This window comes from Macrotis lagotis, chromosome 2 (assembly GCF_037893015.1).
Source record: "Macrotis lagotis isolate mMagLag1 chromosome 2, bilby.v1.9.chrom.fasta, whole genome shotgun sequence".
Lineage (NCBI taxonomy): Eukaryota > Metazoa > Chordata > Mammalia > Peramelemorphia > Peramelidae > Macrotis > Macrotis lagotis.
Genome location: NC_133659.1, coordinates 53,253,513 through 53,268,271, shown reverse-complemented (window position 1 = coordinate 53,268,271; position 14,759 = coordinate 53,253,513). Strand labels below are relative to the sequence as shown.

At 39.3% G+C, this 14,759-nt stretch overlaps 1 non-coding gene across 1 annotated transcript; it reads right to left on the bottom strand.

Annotated features, from left to right (window-relative positions):
- Positions 1 to 6,494: 6,494 nt before the first annotated feature.
- On the bottom strand, positions 6,495 to 6,568 carry TRNAN-GUU (transfer RNA asparagine (anticodon GUU)). Its single transcript has one exon. It is a non-coding gene; the product is annotated as a tRNA-Asn (tRNA).
- Between the last annotated feature and the right edge of the window lie 8,191 nt (positions 6,569 to 14,759).

Here is a 14,759-nt window from a genome sequence, read left to right as displayed (position 1 = left end):
ACCTTTCTGGAGAGAAATTTGGAACTACGCCCAAAGGGCAACAAAAATGAGCATACCCTTTGACCCAGCAATACCACTACTGGGTCTATACCCTGAAGAGATCATGAAAAAGGGTAAAAACATCACTTGTACAAAAATATTTATAGAGCCCTGTTTGTGGTGGAAAAGAATTAGAAATCAAGTAAATGTCCTTCAATTGGGGATTGGCTTAGCAAACTGTGGTATATGTATATCATGGAACACTATTGTTCTATTAGAAACCAGGAGGGATGGGATTTCAGGGAAGACTGGAGGGATTTGCATGAGTTGATGCCGAGTGAGATGAACAGAACCAGAAAAACACTGTCCACCCTCACAGCAACATGGGGGTGATGTTCAACCTTGATGGACTTGCTCATTCCATCAATGCAACAATCAGGGAACAATTTTGGGCTGTTTGCAAAGGAGAGTGCCATCTGTATGCAAATAAAGAGCCGTGGAGTTTGAACAAAGTTCAAGGACTATTCCCTTTAATTTAGAAAAAAAAACATATCTTATTGTCGGATCTTGTTTTTTCTTAGACTTTTTGTCTCTTCCTTAAGGATATGATTTCTCTGTCATCACACTCAGTTTGGATCAATGTACAACACAGAAACAAAGTAAAGACTGACAGATTGCTTTCAGTGGGGGGTGGGGGAGGGAAGTAAGATGGGGGGAAATTGTAAAACTCAAATAATATCTTTAATAAAAATAAATTTAAAAAAAGAAATACTGATTAGGATTCCTCATTCAAAATAAAGTACTATCCAAATAGGAGTTTGTATTACATTGCCTATAGAGGTAACAGGTTATGAAGAAAGAAGTGAAAGGAGTCTGAGTACTTCCTCAAAAGTTAAGTCACAGGGCTTTCTGTTTTGTGATAATCGTCTGGCATGAGGAAGTTTCCCCTGGGAAGACCTAGGGCTCCCCTGTTAACCCTTGCTTTCTATGACTATGTTCACAGCATCATACACCTCCAATATAGGTTTAGTCCATGTCTGGGTAGTCAATTTATTTCAAGGAAGAGACTCATGGGCCAGCCAGAGATATTAGGGGAAAATAACCCTCTAAAAAATGAGGTTGAGAATAATAATAATATTATGTAAAACCAATGGAATTCAGCCCAATGCAAAGGAGAGAGAGACAGACAGAAAGAGACAGAGAGAGAGAGAGAGAGAAAGGGGCCTCATTTACAACTCACACATAGGGAAACATAGGGTGGCATTGCCTCAGGGAGTAAAGAGACATGAGTTCATTCAGTTAGAAGGACATGCTCCAGTGGAAAGATGTAATCCCACTGAAGGAGAGGGTGTGCTAAGAGTGGAGTTATTGTGCTCTATATGATTATATTCTAATTTGGGGTAGTACCCTTGGATCTGCCCTATTTGTATATATCAGAGGCCAGAGCAAAATCTTCTCGGGGGGAGTGCATATCATGAAGAAAAATGAATTAGTAAAGAACAAAATATTAATTCCAGGCATTCAGCTATACTGGCCTTAGAAAAATGTTATCGTGGGTACTTTTCCATGAGTATGTTGTATGAGCTATAGCTTCTCTTAAAGGCAGTCTCAAGACCACCAGGCATATCACACATACATGCATTACACACACACACACACACACACACAATCCCTTTCAGCATTGTCTGACTCACCTAATTCTTCAGTCACAGCTAAAGACCACACAAAAAAACACATCATCTCTCACATCTCATTTTCCTAATCTGTTGGGTTTGATCAGATGACCACCCTTCTATCTCAATCTATTATTTCTGAGTGACTCTATTGACTTCAAGGACTCTTAAGTGACCCCAAACTGTTCCTCTGATCCATGGGACTAACCCCTCAAGGTTCAGTAATGAGCAAACAAAAACTGAAACATGGGGAAAAGAGAAAATTTTTTTTAAAAAGAGTGAAACGGGACAGAGAGAGAAAAACTGAAAAGAAGCAAGAACTCCCGGCCCTAAAATAGACAAACCCTGGAGCTTAATACTAGGGAGTAACTATCTGTCATTTTCAGTTAGGAATATATTGATTAGAATCCTCTTGACTTGGGTCTATTATATTAAGTGAATTAAAGTATTGTGGAATAATCATAATAGCTATCATTTATATAGTATTTGTTATGGTCCAGGTTTTTTTTTTTGAATTATAAAGATTTTATTTATTTTGAATTTTACAATTTTTCCCCTAATCTTACTTCCCTCCCCCCAACCCCCAATCTTTACATTGTTTCCATGGTATACATTCATCCAAATTAAATGTTATGAGAGAGAAACTGTATCCTTAATGAAGAAACATAAAGTATAAGAGATAGCAAGATCCAACAATAAGATATCAGTTTTTTTTTTTCTAAATTAAAGGGAATAGTCCTTGGTCTTTGTTCACATTCCACAATTCTTTTTTTGGATACAGATGGTATTCTCCATTGCAGACAGCCCCAAATTGTCCCTGATTGTTGCATTGATAGAATGAGCGAGTCCATCAAGGTTGAACATCACTCCCATGTTGCTGTTAGGGTGTCCAATGTTCTTCTGGTTCTGCTCATCTCACTCAGCATCAGTTCATGCAAATCCCTCCAGGCTTCCCTGAATTCCCATCCCTCCTGGTTTCTAATAGAACAATAGTGTTCCATGACATACATATACCACAGTTTGTTAAGCCATTCCCCAACTGAAGGACATTCACCTGATTTCCAATTCTTTACCACCACAAACAGGGCTGCTATGCATATTTTTGTACAAGTGATGGTTTTACATGGTCCAGTTCTTTACTAAGTACTTTACAATTATCTCATTTAGTTCTTACAACAAACCTAGAAGATAAATATTATTATTGTTCCCATTTTACAGATGAGGAACTGAGGCAAACAACTAATAATTTGAACTCAAATCTTCTTGACTATGGGCCTACTATGGCTATTATGATAAATGTAGCTAAGCTTTGCATTGCTAATCTAGATATAGATATTATAGATTTTATACGTATATATATATATATGGATATATATATATATGTATATATAAAATCTCCTTGCTCAAATGAAGCATATGGAATATTGGGGGGGGGAGCAGAGACAGAGATTTACAGTTTTATTATTTTTCCAGAAGAGTTCTTTTGCTATGAACTCAGAGTTGATTTGATGTGTCAATGTCTTAACATATTGAGAGGGGTGAGGGTTAAATGTTAAATTATACAGTTGAGTCAACAGACCATTAGAAAGGGAGTGAGAAGCTGGCTGATGTTTCTTCTCTTTTTCCTGGACTTAGTTTGAAATGAAAACCCCCCTCAGAGGGAGTAGGTAAAGAGACACTTATACCCCAGAAAAGAATAGCCTTGGCCACACAGTGTGGAAGCACAAAGTACTCTCACCCACATGTCATAAGACCACACCCTTGCTAGAGATGTAAGTGCTAAAAGACTGAAAATGAATACATGCTATCTAGATTTTCAAAAGAGAAGGTGGTCTAGTTGCTCTGACATCTATCCCAGGAAAAAAAATTTAGAATGAATTATTAAACATAACTTTTGAGAGAGAATATGATGATCACAAGGAACCTACATTAGTTCACTAAGAAAAAGCACATCTATATTGACTGACTGAAGGAAACTTGTTGTTTCCGTATTGCTCTCAGAAGGGGGCCTCTAAATAAGGACTATGAATGCCTGTAACCCACAACTGAGCCCAAGTTCCTTTACTCTTACCTTCTCCTGTGGTAATATTTCCATCTTAATGTAACCATAGCGCCAGGTTAATGTGACTAATGGTGTCTTAGAGTCTTTCTAAGGGACTGTTGATCCCACTGACCAAGTTAGTTAAACCTCTGAACACTCAAACCTAGATTTGGAAACACATGATCCTCTACCCTCAATAGATCATGGCTAAATTGAGTCATCAAATAAAAAGACTTGTTTTCAGATCTCTCTTGTGCATAGACACTTTTTTCTATGCTTTACCTCTGTTGACCCACACTTTTTAAATCACCAGCATCCTAACTGATAGTGGGTTCATACTGATGTCAAACTCATCATGATCAAAAATAGAGATCAATTTTTATTTCCCTTTCAAAGTCTTTGTTAAGCTTTTCTATTTCTTTTAATGTTACCATCATCTTTCTAGCTGTTTACATCTATAACCTAGGACTAACTTCTTGTTGATTCTTCCTTCTTTCTAGCTTTTCAAAACAGTTGCCACATCTAACTAATTCTAATTCCATTTTTGTCCTTCCCTTCAATCACATGACTTTCACACTAGTTTGGGCCTTTGTCACCTTTCAGCTAGGCTATTCTCCTAACTGATCTTTCTGTCAGTCGCTTCCCCTTTCAGCCAGTCCCTAGAATCTCTCTCTCCTCTCCTATCTATTCTCCACATGATTGCTAAATTGCTAATTCTAAAATATAATTAAGTCCCTCTCCAGTGACAATGTTAAATGCAACTGATTCTAAACTGACTGCTTGACACCAGATCTTCAAATTACTTGAGTGCAAATGAAAGCAGAAGAAAGGAGAACTCTTAAAACCAGCTAAAAAAAGAAAGGCACCCCCATTCTGACCAGATCTTATCACCACCCAGCCTTCCTCAACCTTCTGAGCTTTTAGTTATTATGAAAAACAACTTACATAATAGTTTCTCTATTCTGTGTTTCCTTAGAACTCTCTCCTAGTTGAAATGTATTTAATTGACCTTTTCCCTCCTGCCTTGGGCACCCTAGCACTTTGGTGTTGCATAGTGGCATTGGATTGTAATCCCCTTGCTTCTTTTAAAGATCCTGGTGTTTTTGTCACTTTGGTAGTATTATTTTTTTTTAGTCTTTTTTGCAAGGTAGTGGAGTTAAGTGACTTGCCCAAGGTCACACAGCTAAGGTAATTATTATGTGTCTAAGATCAAATTTGAACTCAGGTCCTCCTGACTCCAGGGTCAGTGCTCTATCCACCTTGCCACCTAGCTTCCCCCAGTAGCATTCTTTATTTCAGGTTGCCATGACTCATTATTGCCTTTAGGATAAATTAAATATATATACATATATATATATGTATATATATATGTAGGATAAAAATTTAAATATATATATATATATATATATATATATATATATATATATATCAGTTTGAAATTAACTTTGCATTAAACAACTTGGCATAAGAAAGATAAGCTAAGGATCTCATTCACTTACTGGAACTGGGGCCTTTGTCACCAAAAGGACAAGGATCTAGTTCCCAAAATAATGTCAGAACTGTGCCACAAGCAAACCAGGAATACACTTTGCTGAGAATCTAAAAGGCCTTATGTTTTTCTGGTACAGTATTGTATGAGGATGAGGCTTTGTGTTGTGATATTGTACAAACTGATTTTTATCAGTTTTCCTTATGCAAATGTCTTTTTTCTGCCCCTTTCAGCAGCCCCAGTGAGTACTCACTTTGAGCTGGATCATAGATTACTCCATCCACTTGCCTTCCAAAATCTATTTCCTAGCCTCACAACCAACAAACTCACATCCTGTGACAGAAGATACACTCTAACCCAGTCACCTCACAAGCCACCCCTGCAAGTGATATTACTCCTTGCAGAGTTTTGCATCAGCCCACCCACCTAGAATATATAGAGTGGGTTTTTTTTTCCTTTTCTTTTCTTTTCTTTTCTTTTTTCTTTTCTGTCTCAGGGAGAAGGGTAAGCTGGAAGGGGAAAAAAAAGTCGATTTTGGTTCATTTAAAAAGTGAGTTTTTTTGACTTAAACGTTTGATTTTGTTCCAAGAAAGCATGTAATATAAATATATCATAACCCTGAAAATGACCAGAAAATAAGAATGAAAGCTCCTTGAGAGCTAGCTTTCTTTGTGTTTCTATTTGTATCTCAGACTTAAGTCAATCCTGATACATAGTTAATAAATATTTGTTGCCTTGTCTCAGGAAAAAATTATCATATGAAAGCACTTCTTTAGCGTCCTCTCAGTAATTTGACTGGTTTCCAATTTTGTCTAGCATAAGGGATTTTTTTTTTAATTATAAAATGCTTTTAAATGAGTAAAGATTTGTGTTCTCTTCCTCCCACCTTCACCTCCTCCCCCAGAAAACAAAAGCAAAAGTCTTAGAACAATTCTACAACTATGCAAGGTCAAATACGCATGCACCGGGTTCTGTATTGGACATGTCCAAAATTCTCTATCTTGTTTTGCCTATTTAGTCAAGGGAGGCATTCAGTGGGAGAGAAATGAAGGGATCAGAAAAAAAACAGATGCAGCTACAGAACAGACACCCTGGCTGGAAGGGAGGATGGGGATGCTCAGGTCTGAGGGTCCATTGCAACTATAGACTTGGACTTGAATTAGAGGTGGGAAGGGAGTAATGCAACTGCACCTGGTAGAGAGGGCAAGAGATACGGGGATGAAGGGAAGAGAGGAAGACTGCAGAGTGGTTTAAAGGAACGAGAGATCAGGGCCGGAGACCCAGTTTCTAAAAGTGAAAAAAATAGGAGGGCCGTCCCTGGGTGGGCTCGAACCACCAACCTTTCGGTTAACAGCCGAACGCGCTAACCGATTGCGCCACAGAGACACCCGAGAGGACCTTTTTTTCCTGCTCCTCCAGCTCACTGCAGAGATGCCGGTCCAGAAAGGTGGCATCTGGGGAGGCTCCCGGCGCTCGGGGCGCCCCCTGGTGGCAGCCCGTTGGCAGCGCCGCTTTCGGATCGTGCTCACATTCTGAATCCCTCTTTCGTTGCCCACCCCTCCCAGAAAACTCATTCGCTACCTGTGCCAACTGCTGGCACCGCCAAGGTTGAATCCTTCCAGTAGGAGACTAATCGCCTTTTACCCAGAACCCAAACAGTAGGTGTTTAATAAATGCTTGCTGACTGGATTCTGCTCCAGTCCCAGCCGATTTGCGATTTAAATGCGACCATTTCCAGAGGACTTTTAACTTTCCCTGCTGCCATTCTGGACATCACATCCCTCTTGCTGCATCCAGCCTAAAAGCAGATTGGTTAGCTCGTCTTTCTTTCAAAAGGAAACTCTCAAGTCCATAGGAGCCTTTTTGGAGATTCTAGGACAGACCCATGGAAGGAGAAATTACCTTTAACTGAAGGAGATGATTTCATTCCTAAACCATTTAGTAAGCCCTTAGAGGGAAAAACATCGTTAAGGCGAGATCCTTCCCCTGGTTGGGCAGTTAAAAAGGCTATTGTGGTGGGGCTTTTAAACTAATGTGAGTAGGAAGGACAGAGAAGACACACCTGGAAGCTATTGTAAGATTTCCCCTCACTAACATTTCTTTCTCTTCTCCCTTAGGACCCTCGTGTCATCTTAGAGTAGCAGAATTCACAGAAACAGGAGGTGGACAAAGAGGGAGAGAAAACAAATTTAAAATTACCCTGAGATTTTTGAGGCGCAATATGAGGGCTGAAATAAAATTCTAATTCTAAATAGAGTTCTAGTTCTAGGGGTCTTTTAGATAGTCTCCTCCCAGGTGGGAAAAGTGAGGCTGGAGAAAAAAATCACACAATTCAGAGGTAAGATTATATGCTCAGATTCCAGAACTGGTCTTTTTTTTTTCCCCACCAGAGAAAAATGATAACAATTTAAAATAACGTTTTAGAGTTTAGAAAATATTTCCCTCAACTAAAGGGTGTGTCCCATGCCTTTACAATTTCCCTCCTTACTGAGAAATTTGTTCTATCCTTGAGAATATCTCCTTCTGAGATATTTAAAAAAACGCTGCCCTTTGTTCAGGTGACACTCTTGGAATCATTTCAAGTTCCTTCAAAAAAGTTAACTCTTTGATAAAGTATGAATTCCTTGCTTGCTTCTCTCCCCCAATTACACCATATTAATTTGATTGATGATTCACAGCCAGTTCACTCACCTGAGAGGCACCTCAGATTATATTCCATTAGAGAAATACAGCCCATAGATAGATAAATAAAAGATAATCTTAGGAAGGCACTAGCACAAGTTTTGATGATGACATTTCTATAGTGCTTTAAGATCTACAAAGCATTTTACATATATTATCTCTGAGGGAAATGATTGTCCCTGATTTGCTGATGAGAAAACTAAGACCCAGAAAGGTCAAGTGACTTTCCCAAGATCACCCAGATGGTAAATCATGTCTTTTGTATGGAAACTCAGTTCAGTTTCAGTACCTCCAAATCAAGAGTCCTATTAGCTCCAATTCAAAGATTGTTATCATCACAGAGAACCGATCCTTCCAGTCACATTTCATGGCAATAAAGTATACCTGTTGGATTCGAATAAGGCAGGAGAAATATTCCCACGCTCTGTGTAACCCACTAAAAAGGATAACTATAAGCATCCTCTAAGAATTAGGATGTGGCTGGTCAGTCTCTCCATTATTCATATATACTGATCATTTATATGCATACCTTTATACACTGACCCAAATATCCACACTCTCCCTGACTTCTTTTCTGATGCTTACCTATTGTAAGATTTTCCCTAACATTTTTTCTTTTTTTTTTGTTCCATTGGAGGTTTTATAATTTGGGTTGTTTTTTTGTTTTGTTTGCAAGTCAATGGGGTTAAGTGGCTTGCCCAAAGCCACACAGCTAGGTAATTATTAGGTGTCTGAGGCTGGATTTGAACTCAGGTACCCCTGACTCCGGGGCTGGTGGTCTATCCACTGCACCACCTAGCTGCCCCTAACATTTATTTCTCTTTTCCATTAGGACTCTGATGTCATTTTTATAGATTTCTGATCCTATAGTGAAGAGCCCCAGATTTAGGGAGAGCTGAACTTAAATCCCATCTCTGAAACTTGCTAGCAATGTGACCATGGGCAAGCTCAATGTGCTTGAACCCTCCATGAGATTCAGTTTCTACATCTGAGGAATGGATCTTGTGAAGTTATACTTACCTCATTTGGCTGTGTGGAGGAAATAAGATAATGGAGCACACCTGTGCAATATGTATGTACCTGAATCAAGTTCCCTTGAAGATGGACATCACCACTTTTTAACTTCATATGTATAATGGAGAAAGTGGCTAGCTACAGTCCCAAGCCTTAGAAGATGCATTCATACGTGCTTCCTTCTTGGTGGCTTTTTCCAGCATGGCAGATATTTTCTGACTGATTCCTGATCTTTTCTGGAGAGATGTGTGTTCTGTCTGACTCAGCACTGAAGGACTTTTACTTTGGGGTGATGTACAAATCAACTGGTCCCTTGGTTCCCATGATGAGAGAGTAGGGAGTAGAGGAGAGGCCTGCATCAGCGTTTGGGTCACTGAGTAGGCATAACTACCCACTAAGCGGGCTTTAAAAGGAGAGATATTGTCACCTATCACAACCTCTCCCTTTTCCCCATCTTTTGGATCATGTTGAGACTTTTTGAGCCTCTCTTTGGACTTCAGTGAAGGATTGTTGGGGATTTCGAGTCTTGTGCTGATTGCCCATCAGCAGATGATCACTAAAAATACTTTCTAAGTAGAAGGTGAGTACCACCCAGAAGATCAGTCTAAGATATTCCTTGGTTTGGCAAAAGATGAGACTCAGAATGAGAGTCCAGTGAGATTCAGAGAGTCCAGAATGGAGGTGAAGAAGAAATGCCTGTCAACTGCTCCCAATAAGTGTTTCAGGTTTAATACTATATGTTCATCACAACTTATTTATATACTTGTGGCACATAATTGTAATGAACTACTACTGAGCTAAAAGAAATAAGTTCAGTGATTAATAAAACCATTAAGGACTTACATGAAATGAGGAACAAAACAAGCAGAACCAAAAGAACATTATATACATTTAAACTTAATGTTGTCTTAAGAAAAACTTTGAGATAATAAGTAATTTTGACTAAATACTCAAATTAGCTATAAAAGACATGTGAAGAAAGAATTGATGTATAGAATAATTTTAAATATTCACATATATGTGTGTATCTGTGTATATGGATGTCTACTCTAGGATGGACTAGGGAGGGAGGGAGGGAGGGAAGAAAAGAAGAAAAAAGAAAAAAGAAGAAATTGACAATAATTATTATAAATTTAAAAGGAATAGCAAATTGTAAATTACAGATTTGCAGTTTTCTGAACAATCATCATTTTTTATTATACTATGTTATGGAAATGCTTGTTTTGTCCCATAAATTAGTTTTTATTTTAAAAAGTAAAATTATTATTTTCCTAGTACAGTGGTTGCCCAAGCACCACTAGGCTGGAGTTATTAAGGCTAACAACCATTGCAAATTCTTTTCCTCTAGTCATGGTTTGCCTTAGTTTTATTGCTCTGGGGTTTCCTATCTTCTCAATAGGGGAAACTGTTTCATGTTTCAGTTCTACCCTTACCTCAGATTACTGAAGAACAATCATATTTTTATCTTGAGTCTGAAGGGTGCTTCCCCCACCCCAGCAAAGTGGGGGAAGAGAGGGAAATAAAAAGGGGATCCAGACTATAAACAAAAATAAGGGATGGAACAGGCAGATTTATTCCATCATAGAAAAGGAATTCCACAATGATTACAATTAGTTGAGTGGCTAATATTCAGATCTCCATGGGAGATCTTTGCAAGGGCAAAATTACCTATTCTTCATTTCATCTTCATTGAGATTATAGCTTGATTAATGTCAAATGGGTTCTTGTTTGCTTTTTTTTTTTTTTTTGGTCAGTCTGTTTTTGTGCTGGGGCTGCCAAAAACGTCTTGGTAACTAATATTCTGTCTATGGAGTACCTGGGCAGGTGAAGAGACTAGTTGCCTTTAGAGAGCTCACAAAATGCCCTGGACTAAAAGAAATAAGACAAAAATGGGCCGCTACTTGTGGCTAGGTAGGAGGAAGAATACCATTCACCAACCCCCCCACCACCACCACATACCTGACATTGTAAAATGCAGAGAATCATCCTTATAGTTCAAGACTGGAAAAAGGAAGAGAGTTGAGGGGTGAAGACTGCCCCCTTGTATATCCACAAAGTTCTGAGTTAGCAAGCAGTTTTAAAACTTTTTGTCACTGTACGGAGTAAAATTCTTAATCATCAAAGATTACTAGGAGTGGTTCCACATTGGCCCCATCCATGAAGTCAAGGGAAGAAGGAAAGTCAAAAACCCTTCCATCACACATGACTGGAAGCAGGCTCATTCTTTGTCTGGGATGGTGGATTAAACAAAAACCCCATTGGACCAATCAAAAGTCCTGGTCATCTTAAGTCCAGCTGTATTATTAGATGTCTTACTTGTGAAGGGAAGTAGGGAGTTACTCAATTATTATGGACTTGATAATCTCCAAGGTCCCTTCTTGCTCTAAAATTATGAGGAGCCAGTCCATGGAGATATTACTTCAACCCTCCTTAATAATGCCAGTCCCTGATTTCAGAAATAAAGAGGGTTCCATAAAGCTGCCCCAAACCTTGGAGGCCTAGCTTGCGAGCACTGTTCTTGCTTGCCTGTTGCTTTTGGTCCTTCAACTGCTGACTTCCATTAGGGGCTCTGGTTGCCCTTAGGATGGGCTTTTTAGCGTCCCTGCTCCAACCCCCCTCACCCCCATGGCAGATTTCAATCCTATTACAAAAGAAGCTAGATTCTGTTTGTTTGCTGGGAGACAGCACCACCTGCTGGTCCCTCTCCACTCACAGGCACAGCTTGGACCTAGTCTAGGTGAGTGGGGGGCTTTGACATTTTCTCAGTCTGGGAAGGTCTCCACCCCTGATCCACAAGTCAAACTCAACCAATTATAAATTGTGTCAGCGCTTCATTTCTCTTAAGTTTTCTCCTCTGCAAAAAAGAGGGGATTCAACTGGGTGGGTCCCTCAGTACCGGTTTCCGATCCACTTTTGATGGTCTGTGATTCTATTTCTTGCTCAGCTGCTCTGCTGAAGGCGAAGCCCCCAGGGCCTTTATAGCTGTCAATGATTGACAGTGTGCTGGACACAAGGAAAGAGAGGGTGAAGTTGGACCCCTCCTAGCTTGGCTCCTTCTCGCTGGGCACAGTCCCAGTCTTCAAAAGCTCCCAGGTTAATGTGGGCCTAGAAAAGTAAGCTATTTGAACCTATGAAGTTGCTTATCCAAAGAAAGGAACTTCGTGCTGGGCTACGGACTGGGTCAGAGGCACTGAGCATGGCCAAAGACGGGATGTGACTCTGCGAGAAACAACCATTGTCTCCCTTCCGGAGCCATGGAAAAGTTGTCATTAGTGTGCAATGTTTCTTGGAGAATTTGAGAGAGACAGAGACAGAAAGAGAGAGATTGAGAGACAGAGACGGAGTCAGATTGAGAGAGAGAGACTGATTCAGAGAGAAAGAGAGACAGAGAGAGACTGATTCAGAGAGAGAGGCAGAGAGAGCTTGAGAGAGAGACAGAAAGAATCAAAGACAGACAGAGGGAGAGACAGAGAGAGAGGAGGGGGAGAGAGAAAGTCAGAAAGACAGACAGAGGGACAGAAAGAAACAGAGAGAGATTGAAACAGACAGACAGAAAGAGACAGAATCAAGAGGCAGAAAGAGAAACACATAGACACAGAGTAAAAGGCAGACAGAGAGAGCGAGAGAGAGACAACAACAGAGACAAAGAGAGAAAATGAGAGAGAAAGAGAGAACCCAGCAAGGTAATTGCAATTATCTTGCAAAATTTATTTAATGTACTTTTATGAGAGAGAGAGACAGAGAGAGAGAGAGAGAGAGAGAGAGAGAGAGAGAGAACAAACCTGACAGGGTAATTGTAATTTGTGGGGGACAGCCAGTGTCCCCACTGGCTTGTTGAGAAGCTGAAGAGAAACAACACAGGTCAGGCGAGAATGCAAGAAAGCAATCTGTTTAATCATCTGAGTCAGAATATTTAAAGGTGGAAACCACAGTGGTATGGAAGCAACGATGTAGGCTTGTGTGATTTGTTCCTTCTGGCTGGTCACATATATCTGGGCATACTTTCTCATGTCCTGTATCTACATGATTTGTTCTGGCCAACTCAGGTCTGGTCTCTGCACTTACACAAAGTCAAGAGTTCATGGAGAACCATATCAGGGTAATATGTGAGCAGATTTCTTGAGAACAAGTGGTTTTTAAAACCCTGGCCTGGACTCCATTCCATACACTACACCCTTAGCTCTCTACCTCTTCCCCTTTCTTCTGTTGCAAGTGGAGCCAGTGAAGCTGAGTCTTAATTTCTTTGCTTTGTCTAATTAGACATTTTATAATGGGAAGACCGAAACATATTAAAACCAGAATTACAACAGCCAGAGGAATGATGGACATTAGTCAATGCCTCATCAAGGTCAATGTATTGACATTAAAATAATTCCATGTTTCATTAGCCATATCTGAAGGCTCCAACCCTTTATGTGATGCTGTAACAATGTCATTCACAATTTTATTTAATAGTTATAGCAATAGCAAAGGAACTATTACTCCAAGCTCCGTTTAAATGACTTCTATGCCATGAGAATTCCAAATCATTCCTTTGCATAGGAGTAACACATATACAAATAAATCTATAACCACAAAGCATTTGTTGTCTAATTGTTAACTCATCTCCAACTGCTAATACAGCATCTTTTACTTGAGAACTAACAACGGACAGATCTTTATTTGTTCCTGTTTATGCAATGCTTCAGAAATATTCTTTTGTAATTCTTCTAACAATGTGCTTGAACTGTCTGTTTGTACAATAGAGATAGATAGTGCTGTAGATACAGATGAAGCTAATAATAGAGGCAAATAATATGATTTCAACCACAATACAAGATACACATCTTTTCTGTCTAACATGAATTTGAATATCCTTTCCTTTATGTTCCAATATACTTTATACTTGTTCAGAAGGTCCAGTGTACCAATCATTTACTTTTACCAGAACTAATGCCTATAAGGCATTAACCATCAAAATCATATCTGTCATTTATATCAAGCCCAATACATGATACTATTGTACAATTAGAGCAGGTCACATTCCAATCATGTTCTACTTTTTGTATTGTAAATTTATCTTTTCTTGCTATCATCAAAGCATGTTGTTTCCCCAAACAAGCCCTTATGTCAGTAAATACCGTGCTGGTCTGATGTCTGTGGCCTTGGTAATCATGTATTACAGAAATATTACCTACTGCTGCAAAAGCTTTCCATATATGTTTTTGTGGTCTCCCTAGTGGAGATATCCCTTATAAGTTGGGTATGTTCCAGGAGGATGATCAGACCATGAATGTATAACTACTTCTCGTACTGTTTTGCCCACGTTTACTTCCTTATACCCATACAATTCCTATTCCAGAAGGAATGGAGTAGAGCATTTAGTGTCCATGTTGTCAAATTATGACATAATGGACTATCTTTTGGGAAAGGACAGAATCATGACTTCAATTTCCTTTTAGTCCCATCATTGAAATATTAAACGTGCCAGTCGCAATTACATTAAGTTCTTTTGATGTTCACAAACCCAAAAATCATTCTAGTGAGTGAAAAACAAGGATTTCCTCCATCATTTTTTGCTGAAAAGCAAATAGGAGCATCATGGGCGAGACCTGTAAAGTTAAGTGGCACAGCCTGATGTGTGTAATTATCCTGTGAAAGATCTATAAGTTTGTAAAAAATGTCTCTGGCCTTCGCCTTACCCTGCATGATAATTTCAGGCATCCCTTCTTCCCACCAGTCTTAATCATAGAGGATTTTGCACAGATGCTCAATGTTCTGTTCCAGTGACCCGCAGTGATGTCTTGTTCAAACTTAGGAAGGTCAGCATTCTCAGCAAGGCATTTACATTCTGATTAGGTCTCTTCTTCCTTTTTCTTTTCTTCTTCTCCTTCTGTTGTAT